Source organism: Amblyomma americanum, chromosome 2, assembly GCF_052857255.1.
Source record: "Amblyomma americanum isolate KBUSLIRL-KWMA chromosome 2, ASM5285725v1, whole genome shotgun sequence".
NCBI lineage: Eukaryota > Metazoa > Arthropoda > Arachnida > Ixodida > Ixodidae > Amblyomma > Amblyomma americanum.
This window is the reverse complement of record NC_135498.1, coordinates 166,800,042-166,818,593: the sequence shown is the minus strand read 5'-3', so window position 1 is coordinate 166,818,593 and position 18,552 is coordinate 166,800,042. Positions and strand designations below refer to the sequence as shown.

The following is an 18,552-nucleotide window of genomic DNA, read 5'->3' as shown; positions in this document are numbered from 1 at the left end:
TCAACAGCCTAGCAAGGGAACAACAGTTCACAATTGGCAGCGAGAGCCTAGAAATTGTGCCGGAATACGTCTACTTAGGGCAGGTAGTGACAGCTGATCCGGATCATGAGAGGGAGATAACTAGAAGGATAAGAATGGGGTGGAGCGCATATGGCAAATTCTCGCAGATCATGAGTGGCAGTTTAACAATTTCCCTCAAGAGGAAAGTGTACAACAGCATGATCTTACCGGTACTCACCTACGGGGCAGAAACGTGGAGGCTAACGAAAAGAGTTCAGCTTAAGTTAAGGACAACGCAGCGAGCCATGGAAAGAAAAATGATAGGTGCAACGTTAAGAGATCGGAAGCGGGCAGAGTGGGTGAGGGAACAAACACGGGTTAATGACATCCTAGTCGAAATCAAGAGAAAGAAATGGGCTTGGGCAGGGCATGTAATGCGAAGGCAGGATAACCGCTGGTCTTTAAGGGTAACGGAGTGGGTTCCAAGAGAAAGTAAGCGTAGCAGGGGCGGCAGAACGTTAGGTGGGCGGATGAGATTAAGAAGTTTGCAGGCAAAGGGTGGATGCAGCTGGCAAAGGATAGGGTTAATTGGAGAGACATGAGAGAGGCCTTTGCCCTGCAGTGGGTGTAGTAAGGCTGATGATGATGATGATGAGCAAGAAAAAAGAATAAAAGACGAAGTTCTACGTGCTACTCGTGAATTCAAGAGACAATGACTGGCGAGGTTTTCTCGCTTGTTTTCTGCGATACAGCTATACTAAGAGACAATCGCTAGGTCTTCCTTACCAAAGCTTCTCGTTTTGCCATTCGCTCGTTCTGCCATCAGGGGCAAAAGTAAGAGAACCCCCTGTCCCCTCCAAGTTCCGACGTGTGTGGCACTGTACCTGTGGGCGCCACCTGACAAAACACTTCTGGCGTCGAGAATGTCACAGTGGGCCCGTTTCGACACGAGAAGTGCTTTTTCATGTGGCGGCTCTACTCAGATCATCACGGGTGGCAGCTAAGGAACAGAGGGGGGGGGGGGGGGGTCTGTTACTTTTGCCGCCGATGGTACAGGTTTCTTTGTAGTCGATGTCCTGACGGGCAAAGCGCCCGTCAACCGCCTACGGCTACGCTTTCGCACTGGCCGTTTTGAAAGGACACAGGGATTTTTTCCTTGTATCGGCTTCATTAGTTTCATACCCTAAAGAAAAAGAACTTTTTGGCTCCCGCAGTGCATCCACCACCTGCTAACTCAAGTTATTCTGAAAAAGTTAAAAGCAGTTCTTTTGACGTAAGCTGATGCCGGGATGAGTGTTCGTAGTGTCACTATATTGGGTCATTTGGGCCGCACTCTCTAAATCGTGAAAGTCCCCAAGAAACAACTACTGCCGTGTTTTTAGTACGCATTCTAACGGCTGCGGCATAATTTCCCGCAAGAGCTACTCAACGAGCTCTGGTTCTGACAACGAAGGTTTAAGGCACATGAAAACATTACCTGCCCGTCTTCGGACACAAAAGCGTTAGTAGTTGTCCTAGTTATGCTCAAATAATACAACACGAAATAGAAACAATGAGATGCATATATTTTTTTCATGGAACCAGGACGTTTTACGGAGTGGCATAGCGTTACTGAAGGGAAGCGGGCAGCAGGAGGAATAAAGGGGAGGGAACCTAGGAGGCACGTCCATGAAGACGCTAACAAATTATTGGTCGGAGTGGCAGAGTAGCTCAGTCAGCTTCCTTTGCGAGAAGGTACTTGTTGTAATAGAAGTGAGAGAACAGCACCGTATACACTCCCATCTCAATGACAATGAGGTAGGCCATGCCGCGCGGGAAGCCCCAGTCGTAGAAGAGCGGAATCCCACCGTGTACCATGAGCACCGTGAACTGGACAATCTGGAGCAGCGTTACGTACTTCTTCCACCAGAGGTTAGGCCTCACTGAGGGCCCGAGCGCGGCGAGTCCGTAGTAGGGGTACATGGCCGCATGAACGACGACATTAAGGATGGGAAAACTGAACGCCTGTCCCGAAATTCCGTTGTTTATGTCCAACCACACAGTGAAAAGGGCCACAGTGTGATGGAGCAGGTGGAGAAAGCTGATGTGGCCGTTCTTCTTGAGTAGCACGAAGAAAACTGTGTCCAGCAGCTCAGAAATCTTCAGCAGCATGTAGAGCCATCCTTGGTAGAGCACTGGTATCGCGTCATGCGTGGGATCGGTGCCCTGGCAGAAGAGACTGTATCGCGGCATTTTGTTTGCATCACGTAGGTAGGTAACCTGTAGCATGACGCAGAAAAAGTACACACTGAGAATCACCATGATTACGTCGTACACTGCCACGAACGGGCGGATGGGGAAGGGCTTGCGCTTCTTCATGAGCGCAGGGCCAAGTTGCAACGAGAAGTAAAGGTAGCTTGCTATGATGCAGACGACGAGTGCAGGAGATCCCATCAAAGGCCAGTCCAGCACCCGAGGGTCACCGCGTGATAGCAGCATATTGAGCTTGGAGGGCTGCTGTAGCACGCAAACGCTCTTGTAATAGTTCTTGCGCCCATTTGTAGAGCGAACTCGTCTGGTCGAAGTCAGAAAGCTCTGCACGAGGAGTTACTATAACATTCTTGCAGCGCAGAGAAGAATCCAGACGTTGCTCGCGAAGCGGCACTATAGCACTATGAAGGCGTGCGCTCATGTTGAGTGAAAAGAAAAGCTCTTGCCTTGGATAATATGTTCTCGCTGTTTTTCAAGCGAACGCTCCGGTTGGTAGCTCCACCGCCGTCTCCTAGCAAGACCCACAGCTCTTGCGCCAGATCTCATCTACGCAGTCGCTTCAGCGAGCTATCCAATAACCGTTCAGTATTATTTTCGTGCTCTTATATTGTGTTGTTTTGTATCGAGCGTTCTTGGCAGTGTGCCAATAAACGAAAAAAAAAACAGGTGTTATTTCACTATCCTCACGCCACCGCAGGTTAATGTACTCTGTGCCGTAATACATTTATGGCTCGGGCTTCATTTTTTACTGTACGTCAAGAACAGCGTACGAGCACAAATTGTTTTAAATGAATCCAGTGCGGGCGAGGGTCATCACATGTTTCATATGAAATAAATCTTGCCACTCCAATTATCAGCGCTCTCCGAGCAACTAAATAAATATGACAGAAAACATCAACGTAATTTTTGTGCTCAAAAACTTCGAGCTTGTACCTTCCATTTTAAAAACACCTATATTTTCTAGCAGTGCAAAATGAGACCAGGCTCTAAGACTAACGTGCCCTGAACGCACTCATTACTCGGGATATCTTACTTGCTTGGTTAGGTTTCTATTTGTTTAGATTTTTTCTGTTCGCACTGCAAAATCATGTGGTGTTCTAATGAAAATCCTGGCTGCGAATAAAGCCGTTTTCTGTGCACAAAAGCGCTTACGTAGGTTGTTACACAATATCAGCTCAAATTATTTGCTTCGCGCACTGGTAACATGGCCTGGAGCGGCTCTGTTCCCGTGCAGCCTCAACTTGCCCAGTTTATCAACGTGACTGGCACGCCTACCTTTGCTGGAAAGCTGAAAAGGTCATTACACTGTGCGTAATGTTTTACTAAGGCAAGAAAGTTCTAAAAACGAAGTTGTAAGCCTCCACGAGACTGGAAGTTTCTGCGCTTGACAGAGTGCCAAAGCAGTTCTATCACACCGGTGGGCTAACAATTATGAACAAAACAAATGTGGTGTTCAGCAAAGGAAAGCACGGAGAGTTAAATACGTTGAGGCACTTTGCAGCGGTAAATATTAAATGCACGAGGTTGTGAAAACATGGTTTACACAAACTTTGGACTTCTATTGAATATTTAATGAACGAACAGCAGTGGTTGTGATAGAAGCAGAATATTCATATTATTTGTTTTAATAAACCAGTTTACCGAGCATCACATAAGGTTGAGGTTGAGGTTGAGGTGTTGAATGCTACAGGTGGGGTTAGCCTTGCTTTGTCTGCCGGCAATTGCTCAACCGCAGCGTCTCTTCGATGTTAACAATGCCGCATCTACCCCGCTAAGTGCACAGTCTCTTATAATAGCACACATTCTCTCCCGCAGTCACCATCTATGCACACAATCAATCCACACAGTTCACATCACAGTCCACTCCAGAAGTCACCATCTATGCACATATTCAGTCACAGTAGAACATAGGCCATTCTAGTTCGACGCTCTATACACATATTCACTCACAGTATAAAGTAGTCCACTCCGGAAGACACCATCTACGCACACATTCGATCACAGTAGGCCATAGTCCGTTCCTGCTGTCACCATTTAAAAACAGGATCCGTGTTCTGCAGAAATGTTAAAAGAAGGCGTGCAGCCTCCCTTCTGCATGTCTGGTTTCCACTCGGGTAGACAATGTCCGGCACTGTGCTGTGACGGGTTCCTGTCTTCTTGAAGGAAGCGAACATCACATGCCTTTCCGCGTTGTACTCTGGGCAGTACATAATATAATGTTCGATATCCCCGCACACACCACATAAAGAGCAGAGCGGAGACGATGCTATGCCGGTCTTATGCATCCATGCAGGAGTGCGAGCAGAGGCCATGCGAATTCGATGTAGAAGGGTCGCCTGAGATCTTCTCAGTCCCTTGGTCACACATGGCTTGTGGGACGCACTCCACAGGGTACTGAAGTGATCGAGCACCGTTTTCCTGCAGAGAGTTTTCTCATTTTAAGGTACTTTTTTTGATGGAATCCTTGAGAGAGCTTTATGGGCGAGACCGTCTGCCACCTCACTACCGTTGACTCCTATGTGAGAGGGCACCCACTGGAAATGTAGAGTAAAGCCTCTGCTGTGCAGATTCTGCACCAAGCGCAGAGAGCTTAGAGACAAGGCGTCAGTAGGGAATCCGCGCTCTAACCTCTGAAGGGCAGATTTTGAATCAGTTTGGATGACAACAGGTTGAGCCGGACAAGACCCTAACTTCCGTAAAGCCGCCTCAATAGCAACACTTTCAGCCGTTGTGGAGGATACGACAGCAGTACAGCGTACGGACCACTTACAGTCCAAAGAAGGAATGTAAAAAGCCGCTGCGCTAGCTTGTTTGACGTTGTCCACAGAACCATCCGTGAAAATTTGAAGATGGCAGGCATACTCTGTTTCCAAGTATTCCAGTACAAGCGAACGCGTTGCTGCCAAAGGAGAGCTGCGCTTTGCGCTCACATGGGGAATTGTGACCTTACTGTCGAGGGTCGGAAAAGACCAGGGGGGTTTCAACCATTTCATTTGCCTCCGGTCATTAATGCCTAAAGAACTAAGAGTATTGAGCGCCAAGTAAGCCTTCGACTCATATCTCTTGCAGAGCCGCTGGAGAAGGGATCGCCCAGCTACCGTCTCTCCTAAACGGTCAAGATGCATTAATAGTCTCTGAGAAGCGATAAGGCTAAGAGGTTTCTATAGAGACTCATGAAGTACTGCCTTATTCGCAGCCGCCTGGGGACCTCCAATGGCTCTTCTTAGGCCCTTTCTGTGGACAACTTCGAGACGCTCAAGTTGTGATGCCGAGGGGGAAATTAAAGATAATTGATACATTATCCGGCTGACCACCAGCGCTTCATGAAGTTTGACCATTGAAGAAGGATGGTTTCCCCATTGCTCACGTGCAATTCTATGGAACAAATTGAGACGAGAAGATATAGATGAAACAATCGCGTCTACAGCTTTTCGCCACTGTAGACGGGAGTCAATAATGACGCCCAGGAAACGCGCGTGGTTGAATGGACGGATGAAAGAGTGAACGAGGTCTATCTTCAACCGCGCTTGACGTCTTCCTACACCTGGAAACAGAATAAAGCCGGATTTGTCCACTGACAGAGACAACCCCACAGCTTGAAGGTAAGCTTGTGCCGAAAGTATAGCCTGTCGAGCTATCAGGGCTAATCGCTTGTGTTGGTAGCCAGTAATCCAAATACAGATGTCGTCAGCATAAAGTGACATACGCACTTGCCTGCAAATTTTTTTCAAAGAATCGGGTAGGCCAGCCATTACGGCGTTAAAGAGCGTGGAGGAAAGAACACTTCCTTGAGGCACACCTCGAGATAGAACCCTTTCAGTGCTTAACGTACTCCCTAACCGTACACGAACCGCGCGATCACTTATAAACTTGTAAATGAATCTTAACATATGGCCCTTTATGCCAATGGCTTGCAAACTGTTTAGAATTGAGCTCTGAAGCACGCTGTCGTAAGCTTGTGCAACATCAAGAAAAATGGCTAAGGTGGAAAGGCCGAAAGCTCTCTGGTGTTCAATGTTACTGATCAAGTCTAAGACGCTATCTTGGCCACTAAGACCTCGGCGGAATCCTGTCATACATGATGGCAGTGCCTTGCTGTCCTCAAGCCACTTACCAGCTTCTCCATCAACTTAGCTACACAGGAGGTCAATGACACTGGCCGATACGAGGCGAGGTCTGTCATGTCTTTGCCAGGCTTCAGGACCGGAACTACATGTGCCACGTTCCATGACGGAGGAACATCGCCAGTCTCCCAAACTCGATTGATGAAGTTGAGGAGCTTCTTTCTGAGTTGCAAGGGCAGATTATTCAGCATTTGATTGGTGATGCCGTCAGGACCTGGTGAACACCGGCGCCGCACGCCACTGAGCGCAGTCTGAAGCTCAAGAAGCGTGAACGGGACGTCCATGATAGACCTGGAGGAAGCAGGTGGGGAATATATATCTATTCTAGAATCAGCGCGTACGAGTGCGTCAGCAAATTCCTCTGCCAAGCACGCAATAAGTTTTTCCTTGCGTATTTCAAGAGCTTCAAAAGGCTTCGAAGGGCGAGATTCTCCAGCAAGGCTGCAAATAACTCGCCATATTCTCGTTATCGGTGAGAACACAGTCATACTAGCACATAATGAGGCCCATTGCGACCTGTACAGCTTGTTCGTGTGCCGTCTAATAGCAGAATTCAGCTTATTGAAGGTCGTCTTCAGTTGCCTGTCGTCCTTCTTCCGCACGAGTTGGCGCTCCGCCCTTCTTCTCGCTGCGCAAAGGTTCCTGAGTTTTAAATCCGGAAAATGATCAGGTAACTTGACCGCCGTAGTTGCTGCTAGCTTACTAGAAATCATTTTGTCAACAACATCACCAGAAAGACGTTCTAGGTGCTTTCTGTACTTGTCCCAGTTGACCACGTTGGTAATTTTAGGACCATGCATACGAAAGTCGGCAGCAAACACAAAAATCGGATAGTGATCACTTCCCATGAGGTTAGGCTCTGTTGACCAACTGACGCGGACGTCAGGTGAATGCAGTGTCAGGTCTATAGCTGTCGCTGAGGCTGGAGGCCGGAAAAAAGTGGGGCTTCCGTCATTCGCAACACACAGGTCCAAACTGTCAATAACTTCTACAAGTTTGTGTCCACAGGAATCCGTGTTCCTGTCACCCCAAACGGCATGATGGGCATTGAAATCACCGCAGATGATTCTAGGTGCTGGGCAGCGGTCGCAGAGCTGCTGTAGAAACAAATCTAATGCTACTTTCTTCCGCGGAGACACGTACACGGATGCAATAGAAAGGGTTCGAGAGCCGAGCTGTATTCTCCCAGCCGCTACCTCAATGTCATCCGTGCAAAGATCGGCAACGCTTAGAGAAACATGTGGAATTTCTCTTCTTATGTAAAGCGCAGCCCTTCCTGCAGGAAACGACTTTATGCTGCAGTTTTTATGGGCGACATATCCAGTCAAACATCTCCCGCTTGGCAGGCCAGCTTCTGACAGGGCCAATACTGGAACACAAGTCTCTTTCAAGAATAGTTTGAGTTCAGCTAACCGACTTCAAATCCCAGCGCAGTTCCACTGCAATATAAACGGCACTTTTCGGTGCATATGAGATCCACGAGTTTTAGCCCCATCCATTTTAGTTCGCAAGGAAGTTTGCTGCGAAGGTGGAAATTAGGGACTCAAAAGAAAGCACCAGCTGTAGGAAGTTCAGGTTACCAGGTGCCATCGCTGGAACATGTCAACGCAGGGCCCCAAACAAAACATGAAGAAGGTCAGACATACCTTGATTTTCGAGCTCCTTATTTTGCGCAACGCACTCACTTACAACATCGATAAAAGATGCTGACGGGGACACACTCCTGGCCGCAGTAGCTGGTCTTTTTGTCACTTGTGCATATGAGGGTCCCCTTTGCCGTGGAGTCTGGCGGTGATCCGGCCGCTCAGGAACATGGACACTTTTTTCTGGAGGTTGAACAGTCGACTCGCGCGCACTGGGCCTTGGCGTCTTGCTGGACTCAGGTCTCTTAGGGACATTGTTGGGCAACGCAACAACATCAGACTCCAATACTGGGAACTCGTCTATTCCTGGGACAGGCGTCTCAGTCGGTGGGGTTTTTGGACCAGCAATAAAAGACATCCGACGGTGCAGAGCGCTCACACGGAAGGGGCAGCCTCCGAAACTCGCTGGATGATCGCCACCGCAATTGGCGCAAGCAAAATCTGCCCTGCAGGTTTTAAAGTCGTGGTTGCCTCCGCACCGCTTACAGCGTCAATCCTTTGTGCAAACTTTGGCCACGTGCCCAAACCGTTGGCATCTAAAACACCGTGCAGGAGCTTCAGTGAAATCTGCAACTGCGTGTCTTGTGAATCCCAGATCAATTTTTTCGGGGCGCTCTGAGTTGGGAGCGAATGTCAAGATGACAGAGTTGGTAGGTTTCGCAGCCCATTCTTTTCCTGGAGACTCCACACGACGCACAAGTCGTTTCACGTGCAGTACACCTTGTAGTTTCAGATAATCAAGTAGGTCGCGTTCTGAATACCACTTTGGTACACCCTTAATAACACAGGTGTTCTTCATGTAGGAATGGGGCAACCGCACGTTAACTTTGATGCCAAAAATCTAAGAGCTCTGCAGGAGCTTGTCAACCTGCTCTTCCGTCGAGACATCCAGCTGAAGAGCCCCGTGCACGGTGAACCGACTTCTAATCGGAGCTGATCCCAGCAGTGATTGAAAAGCCGCGAAAAGTAAGATGGGATTCTTCTCTCTTAAATCAACCCCTTTTTCTGTGGGCTCAACCACTACCGGGATCCCTACCGTTCGTTGCTTGCGATGACTCACCAACTTGAAGCCCTCATTGTCCACGTCAGCCATATCGGCCACTGACTCGTCACCGTCCACGATCGTTGACTCAGCCCCACTAAGCGATGAGGTCTCGCTGGACGGGTGGTCGAGTCCATGTTCTGGTCGCTCCACAGCCTGGGAAGCCATGGCCTCCTCTTCCGAGCCAGCCTCCTTTGAATGGCGTGGTCCCTTTAGGCTTGCCGGCGCCGGAGCAGCCGTACTCTTCCCGTAGGGACAGTACCGCTTTGACGAAGCTGCCGTCCTCGAATATTCAAATAAATCTAGGTAAATTAGGAAAAATTACCTAAATAAACAGAGCTGAGGCGACAGGCGATCGAACAACATCTTCGTCTTCCTCTTCTTTCCGCTCCACCTGTCCCATCACATAAGGGTCGGTTGCCATTCTTTGGGTGTTATTGTCTGTAGTCGAATGTTTTGAAGAGGATATATAATTGCTGGCTCTGCAGGCGGATTTCCATGCAAAAGTTATTTTTGTGATGTGGTCGGAAGGGTTTCTTCAGTCTGCGTCATTACGAGAGAAGAATGAAGCCGCAAGTGATGAATAAGAGATCTAATGGGGGGCCGAGGGAAATTTTTTTTGGAACCACTACTGCGCAAGGAGAATAATATTTGAATCGAAAAAGCGATAATATATGGAAGAATATGGTGTGTTCCACAGTATTGGAATATACGTGTGTTAAAAAAACGACCAATTAATTAATGGAGAATTTGAGTTGCCTTACGATATTGGAATAGATTTTTCATCTGTCTAATTACCGGGCAGTTAGCTTGTATATAGTGATTGTTGTAATCGTGAACAAACGGGCGTAGCATTGATAGTTTTAATATTATTGATAAATTTAGAGCTGGTATTACCTACACCGGCTGAAGGGGAAAGTTTAATTTTGGCGATGAATGACAGAGTTTCGGGGGTGTCAAATTGAGTAGGCAACATGGAATTATCAATCGAAATGTTCGTTGCAGGGAAGTGCATACTGCTATTGTTAGTAAACTCGGATTCGAATGCATTAATGAAGAAGTATGCGAAGTCCGTATCACAGAGCATGTTATTTGCATCATCTCGAAGTGTAGAAGCGCATAACCTTGTGGGTTGATGATGTCCAAGAATTTTAGAGGATTAGTACTCATAATTTGGACAAGGCCTTTTTGAAAAACGAGTGATTTGCGTTGCGAACGAATGTTTTATATTATTATTCGGCTGAGTAGTACCTATCTGAAGTCATGTTGTCATTTTGTGTCCTGGCTGTCCGAATAGGGCGGTGGTTTCTTTTTGACAGTCGTTTTAGAGTTTTAGTGCACCATGATTTTGTAGATTATAGCGAAAAGAGAGCTTATAGTAAAATTAACTGATTCAGTAACTTGTCCTTTAACTTAAGTCGCATTTTTCTGCATGGACCAGCTATGATTTTTTTTCGAAAGCTGTAAAGAAGTCGTTCGCTTTTTTGTTAACATTAGCATAGTGGCCCTTATCGCCCAAGCGGATTGCCTTTTTGAAAATTTCAAGTCGAAGCGGTGTCTGGGCGATATTAGCGTGGTTATATTTTCGTCTTTAGCGCTATTACCCTCAAGGGTCAATTCCTTGGTGGTCACTTATGTGAAGAAGAAACGGAACTGAGTTTACACTTTGAGGAAGATCCGCGAGTAATCACGTCTAAGATGTTAGCGCTCTTTGCGTCATCCTTGTTGGTGCCCAGAAAACCTATGCGAGACCAAAGTTGAGAAAGGCTTCTAAGAAATGTTTGGCTTCCGACGTGCCTAATGCGGTAACGGAGTTAGTGCAGCAGTCAGTTTTTTTTTCTGGGAAGCTAAAATTCACAGCATTTGCAGTGGAGTGATCCGCGCCTTACAGAGAAGCAGCCACAAACATGGCGGAGATCAACCGGGCTCCGTAAGAGCAGACACCAGGGAAGTGAGAACCGACTGAGCCAGGCAGCCGCACAAGGCCTTTTACATTCCCATGCAACCAACAGGGCTGATATTTGCAAGCGATGACGGCGAATGTGACAAAAAGTATTGTGAGACTACAAAAATAACGAAAAATATAATGTCCCTGCCCATTCCAGTGAGAATACCTGTGCACACTCGTACTAGTCCACCACCCCAAGAAATCGAAATTGAACATGCCAGCGCGTGTTACCAGAATACAGGCATGCCATAAATGGGTCCATAGAATGTAGGTTGCACAAATGCTTCACAGCGCACAAATAATAAGAGATCATGCTTCATACCATTAGCGAGTGGCATTTTATCCCCTAACTTGTGATGCACTATGGCCGCTGTGCAACCCCTATAGATATTTTTTTGAACTTTTACATATACTCTTCTACAACCCCGTAATGGTACAACTTTTCAGATTTCGGCTGAGTCAGATGCTCTCTGGAATTCTATGTAGGCTATGCATAAAGGTTGGTTACATTCTGCGCATTTCTCTGATGAGTGTTCTACAATTATGCTCTATTGTCCAGTAGCCTTTCTGAAAACTAGTCTGCCCCTTTGGTTCGCTGAATTCTAAGTTCGATCTAATCGGTCATCTTAGTAAAGACCTTTTAAACAATCGATAGTGAGCTGCTCAGTGTGCAATATTGCATGTTGTTGATGCCTCGTTCTTATGATTTAAGATTAGGCTAGCGTTATTCTAAGATTCGAGTACAATCGAGGTCATGAGGCCCTCTGTATACAAAGTGGCAAGTTCTTACAGCACTATGTCCCCACCGTCCTTCAACAAATCTACAATTACATCTTCCCCAGCCATTTTTCGCTGTTTAAATGCATGTAGAGCTTTCTTTACCTGATTCTCTTCATCATTAGCATCCTAATTATAACTGCCACTGTAAAGATGTGCGCAAAATTCTTCGGCGGTTTTAACCATCTTGCCATATTCGTTAATGGTATTACCCTCCTTGTTTCTCAGGGTGTGCACCTGATTTTTTCCATTAAAAGATTTCCTCTTGGCTGCTTTTAGGCTATATTCATCCTTTAGAGCCTGCTTGATGCTCGCCCTTTTATACTTCCTTATCCCGTTTACCATAAGCTTATTGATAACCTTTGAGAGCTCTGCCACCTCTGTCCTCTCTATGGCGTTCGATTTTCGTACTTTGCTTTTTCTTAATTAGGTATTTCTTATCCAGAGATGAATTGCCGTTTCCTGTCTATCTACTCTGGCCCATACTTATATAGTCGACTCCGTGATTGTAATTGTGAGATTACCATTAATGTCTTTAGCACTAAGGTCACTGTCCTCTGCTGAGGCAGTATATCTGTTCTGGGATTGAATGCGGCTCGATCGGCAACGTAATAATAAGCGCTTTGTTTTCTTTTATCACCCGGAGTTACTCGTTTCTGATAAGAACATTACATTTTTATTTATTATTACACAATAAAGAATAGAAAGCAGGTTTATTTTTCTCATTGGGACTTTTTTTTTGTCCGACTGACGTTCTCTCAGTACGCCTACAGAATATCCTGACATGTCCCCAAGCACTCATTAAAATACATCACGCGTGGGAGATATGTGCCAATGTTCCTAATGTATACCTAAATAAGAGCAATGGGACATTATTGTATTACTCAGAAAAAAATCGCCCATGTGTGTGCGGGGGCAGCTACTAGTCATTCTGTTGGAGATATTATGGAAAGGACAGGTTGTTAGGGAGGCAGCAAGGCACAGTGCAACACATGTCTACACCATAACAAGTCCATCATCACAACGGCCCACAGATTCAAAAGTCCTTGCTTGCGATTAAATAGTTGCGGTAGTCGAAATCTGAAAACAGAACAACCAACACTGCTGCCTCAACGACAATGAGGAAGGCCATTACGCGTGGGTTCCCACAGTCATAGAAGTGCGGAATAGCAGCGTGTACCATGAGTATGATAAACTGGACAATCTGGAGCAGCGTTACATACAAAGGATGGACCTCACAGAAGGCGGGAGCGCGGCGAGTTTGTAGCAGGTGTACATGACCACGTGCACAGCCGTGTTGAGGATTGGAAATATGGCCACCTGGCCCGTAACACCGTTGTAAATGTCCAACCACACGGTGGAAAGCGCCACAGTGTGATGGAGCAGAGCAGAACGCGGACGTGGTCGTTCTTCTTGAGTAGCACGAAGGAAATTGTGTCCAGCAGCTCACCAATTTTGCATGTAGAGCCATCCGTGATACAGCAGCGGGACCGCGTCACGCGTCTGGTCGGCGCCCTGGCAGAACAGGCTGTAACGTGGTATCTTGCTTGAGTCTCGTAAGTAGGTGAGCTGAAGCATAACGCAGAAGTACACACTGAGGATCACCATGATGACGTCGTAAACTACCACGAGTGGACGTATGGTGAAGGGCTTGCGCTTCTTCATGAGCATGAGTGGTGGTCCAAGACGCATTGACAGGTAAAGGTAGCTGGCTATGATGGACATAATGACAGTGGATGATCCCATCAAAAGCCAGTCCCGCACCCGAGAGATGGCGTAGAGGGCTATTGCGACAAAGATAATGTCGGTGTCCAACGGAACCGTGCAGGCAACGCAGAGGTAAAGCCAAGAATGATTTGAAATTACAGAGCCGGGTCTAGCCCGATCACTCCTCATTCGCCACTCCGCTTCGCCATCTTTGGAGGTCAGCGTGAAGCTCGCGCGGGGCTTGTCAGGTGGCATAATGCTCTCACAAACACGCCTCAGCACACATTCTGAGTTGCACCTGTGCGGAATCCTGCGCGATTTTAATGCGCCACAGCAGGCCTTGTTTATGGCCCGATGGAGCCATAAACAAGGCTTTCATGCTGTTGGGCTGTCAGATTTGGTTTTTAGCATGAAGAAAAGCTGTTGCACTGCATCAGCTTTTCCCGTGTTTCTTTCAGAAAATGCTTTAGTGTTTAGTTGATCCGCATTCCCAAAACGCCGTGCCGAGCGCTTGTTCACAGCTGCGGGATCTACGCAGTCGTTTTAGCCAACTATCCAAAAGCATATTAATTTCTCCCCTCTCGTCCCGCTCATGTGTACAGTGTTGTGCGCACAGAAAGACGTGGAAATCGCTGCTTTTTTCATTGAGTACTACAAATCATGGACAGCGTATAGCACAAACTTGTGGTAAATAGATCGGTCTTTACAGAGTGGCTGCACACGTTACATGAGAAATAAGGAACTCTAAATGCAATTTTCAGGCATTTCAGGCAAATAAAAAGAAATCAAGGCGAAATAAAATGCTGCAGAAAATAAGTAGTGGTAAACAACTTTTGTACTTGTGAAGCATCCTGCGTTCAAAAGACCTTTAGCAGCGCAGCGTTAGAGAAACGAAGCCTGAAGATTAAATACAACACGCCCAGCATTCCTTTGCTTGCTGCTTCCTTTGTTTAAAAAGAGTATTCATGCAGAACAACTAAAAAGCATAAAATATACAAGTAACTAAAAGGATCGATCGTCGCTATAATCGTGTCTGCGGGGTGAGCAATCTCAAGCCCTATATTCATACTGATCAACTTGAAGCTGATTACGCTTCCATGATGATTGAACAATGTAAGTGGCTTTATTTGTTTTCTATTTGTTCTGTTTAGCCTGTTCCAGTGCAATAATACTCTTCTCTGAATAAAGTTCTTAATTCTGAGGCAGGAAGTGTTATGCGTACGAGCTGCACTAAAAAACTTTGAAATGGGCTGTGCTACGATTCGTTGTTTTCTCGCAAAAAAAACATGCATAGAATGGCACCCTGTTTTAATCCACCTAGGAGGAACAATATTTTGCAGAGTTTTTCGCTGCCGCCGATGAATGTACGTGAAACGATAAGTTCCATTTTCCGGTTTGTCGGTCGCGTGCAGGAAAAAATTGGCGAATTTTGACAGCAAATAGCAAATAGCAGTAAATATTTGAACAACACTTACTGTTGAGATATAGTTAGTTTTACAAACTTTAATGAACTAGCGCAAAATAGCATAATTAGCAAAACATGTCGTTTTTATCGGTCTTGTCTATTGTGTGCTTTTCTGTTCGTTCCTCAAAATGCTAATTATTACCGGTATGCATGCCCAGATTTTCTGCAAATCTCCAATTAAGCTCATATATTGTTCATCGGTAGCGAACGCAGTGTACATGAATCAAAAAGTTTTTATTTGTACCTGAGAGGAAAACCAAAAATGTGGTATGATGGTACCCGAAGCGGTTGATGCTAGTGACCTGCTATTCCTAAACGCTAAAAATTTTTGTTTATAGAGTCCTCCCTGCGCACGCAGTGACTAGTTCTCACGGACATAGGGACTCAATGGGGTGTCCCAAAAAATCAAAATTCCAGCACCGAGTGTTGGAGTTCCGCGCCACGCAGCATATCCTGGCAGCCACACAAACTAGAAGCAAAGCTCGAAATGGGTCTAGTTTGTTTTTCATGCTTTTGCTTCTTGATTACGCTACTCTGTTTACTTAGAAAGGCTGATTACGTAGAAAATATAAGGAGAAAGCGCAAATCATTACAATGCTTTGCTCCTGATTCAGTCTTGAAGCGCAGATAACATTGATGTGGCCTTGGTAGATGCGTATATGTCTCCAGGCCTCCCCACTTAGAAGTTCGCAAAGACGTGTCGACGTCACCTGTTTTGGGTGCCGTAAATCCGGTTTCTCATAACATTGCAGAAAGCGTAAGTCAAAGTCTGGTTGCGGCTTCTTGCTGCAGCGATGAGTGAAATGAAGATATACTTATGAGAGGAAAACGGTGCGAAACTAGAACATGAAGACCCGATGCACAAAAAATGAACCCCTGGATGGGAATTTATGGCGGCAGCAGAGGCGACACAGAGACGTCCTCGGAAGTTTCTACGAGGGTAGGCCTGAAGACAAATACCCATCCTCTAAGATTACATCACGGTTTTCTCTGCTTCAACTTGGATCCGCTCTGCCTGCATGTGCAGTTATTTCGTCCTTTGTTACACAGCTAGGGTAGCGCACTAAAGAAGTTAGAACTAGAAACGTTTGTACAGATTATCTGGGCTTTACTATGTGACCGTAATAATTTATAGTATTATTTCGCACGATGAATGACGAGAAAATCATCGAGGCCGCGAAAATGATATGAGAAGTTTAGTAGGTAAATGTACAAACTGGTATATTACTTTTAAGCGTTGCGTCCAGATTGCGAGGAGCAACGTTAACACTGTGAAATCCTGGTGCGCAGATGTGCCGGCATCGTCCGCGATGAACATCGTGGCTTAATGGAATCGAGTGGGGAAATGATTCCCAGGTAAACGCAAGAAGCGATGCGCTGACATCAATTATTTACATTATTTCCAAATGCCGTCGTTCAGCCAACGAGAAGACAAGGCTGCACATCACGCTCGTCGGATCTAAAGCGTGGTGAAAACGTTATTTTAGCAAAGGTGTCAAGCTTTTTAGGGCTCTGGGTTCCCCAACTAGTTCCACACCCGCGGACCAACGTTCGTGTGATGGCGGTCTATGGCATTGATAGCCTTGCTGGTGGCGATCTTCTGCCGAGCAGGGCCTCCGGATAGGAGTGCAGCCTCCCAGTCCTCCCAGGTCTTGAGTGCTGCGGATTCAGGGCAATGGGGGTAGGGGTCGGGCGGATTCGCCGGGCAGTCCATAAGGATGGGAGTAAGGGTGGCCCTTGGGTAGAAGCAGAGAGCGCAGGCCGGGAATGTAGGACGATAACGAGAGAGAAGAAACAGGAGGGAGCGTGCAGGTCTGGATTCCCCTCCGGATCACTTGCTCCCTGTGGCTTAGGGATAGGTGCGACGCTTGCTTCAGGCGATAGGACGCTGTGAGTTTGGCAAAGTTGTGTATGCGCTCCCGAGATTGTCGCGGTCAGCCTGAGACCGGCAAATTAACCCTCAGGCAAATTTATCGTCTGCCTCGTTTCCCGGATTTCCCGATCGTGCAGGGACCCAAATGAGCTCTGCTTGTCGCGGTTTTGTTAGCCATCCCAACAGGCACCGAGCGGGTGCATGCACCCTTCCGCGTGCGAAGTTGAGTATGGCCGTCTTAGAGACAAAATGATAATGCTGCCGTGGAAAGTGTGAGGACTAAGGCTATTATGACTTCTTTTGCGGCTTGAGCTGTGATGCGCGGAGGCAGGTCGAAGGTGTAGGGTTAAGGGAGAATTGGGTTGCGGGCAACGGCGGCTTCACCATTTGTGGTGTATGCTGCGCCGACCCAATTGGCGTTAGATTCAACACCATAATGTTTGTGTAGGAATGCCACGCGTGCTTGGCGGCGACGCGTGTGGTGATCCGGGTGAACGTTACGAGGCAGTGGTTTGATAACGAGGTTTCGGTGGAAAGGGAATGGCACGGGCCGAAGGTCTGGCTTGGCCGTCAGAATCCTAATTGATAGTCGCTTGAGGATATGTCAGCCAGTCGGCATTGGCGTTGACCGGATGCATTGCGACTGGAGGTGCGCTCCTGTGAGTTTCCCAGTGGTGTTGTGGATGCCTAAGAGAAGTACGTGGTCTGTGGAGATGCTCTGTGGTAGCTTAAGAGCTGGTTTTTCAGCCTGTCCAACAAGTGTGTCAATGGCTGCTGCTTCGGTTTGATTGAGGCGTAGTAAGCCGTGGTGTAGAGGATGTGCCTGCGTACGAAGGTGGAACAACTTTTACGGCATCCGCTTCGCCTATTCTGCACCGCTGAGGTGACGCGCTTGGTGAGCTGCACAGTACTTTGTGTTTGAGCTTGTATCCCCAGGTCAGTAAATAATAAAGAAGATGATAACAAATTAGTGTGAAATATAATGGCCACTTTAATGACTTTGCAGACAAATTTCAAATCCTATAGAAGACAAAATTATCCAGACGTATTCGCATGAATGTTATTATGCAGAACAAAAAGAAATCATGAAAAATAACGCAAGAAAACTTGATCACAGAGACAAGTACAGTTACATTATTGCGGTGGCTGAGTGGTTATGGCGCTCGCCTGTTGGTCCGGAAGACGTGGGTTCGATCCCGGCCGCGGTGGTCGAATTTCGATGGAGGCGAAATTCTAGAGGCCCGTGTGCTGTGCGATGTCAGTGCACGTTAAAGAACCCCAGGTGGTCGAAATTTCCGGAGCCCTTCACTACGGCGTCTCTCATAGCCTGAGTCGCATTGGGACGTTAAACCCCCGTAAACCATAACCCAGTTACCCTATTTTGAAATGCAAGCTCAATTGCAGGATCATTGCTCTTGTTGCCTGGCTTTAGTAAAGTAAGCACTTACTATAATAGGTAGGGTTTCTTGAAATGAGGGAAATCAACAGGATACTTTAACTGATCAGTGCACTTCGCAAAATGATGATCCCGGCTTCGATAACTCTTTTTTTATACTCGTAAAACTTTCAATTATTGTAAAAAAAACGGCATCGATATGTTCCGCGGCGCGAGTGCATTTTTGCCTTAAAGCCTAGGCTTGTTTTTTATCTCAATTGTAACGATTTCATGCTAAGTTTAAAACGACGTGAAGTCTGACACGCGCACTCAGCCGCATAATGAAAC

The 18,552-nt window shown here is 46.8% G+C and overlaps 2 pseudogenes; both read right to left on the bottom strand.

The window, feature by feature from the left end:
* Positions 1-1,710: 1,710 nt before the first annotated feature.
* On the bottom strand, positions 1,711-2,478 carry LOC144120211 (very long chain fatty acid elongase 1 pseudogene; annotated as a pseudogene).
* Positions 2,479-12,820: 10,342 nt separating this feature from the next.
* On the bottom strand, positions 12,821-13,746 carry LOC144120210 (very long chain fatty acid elongase 7-like; annotated as a pseudogene).
* Between the last annotated feature and the right edge of the window lie 4,806 nt (positions 13,747-18,552).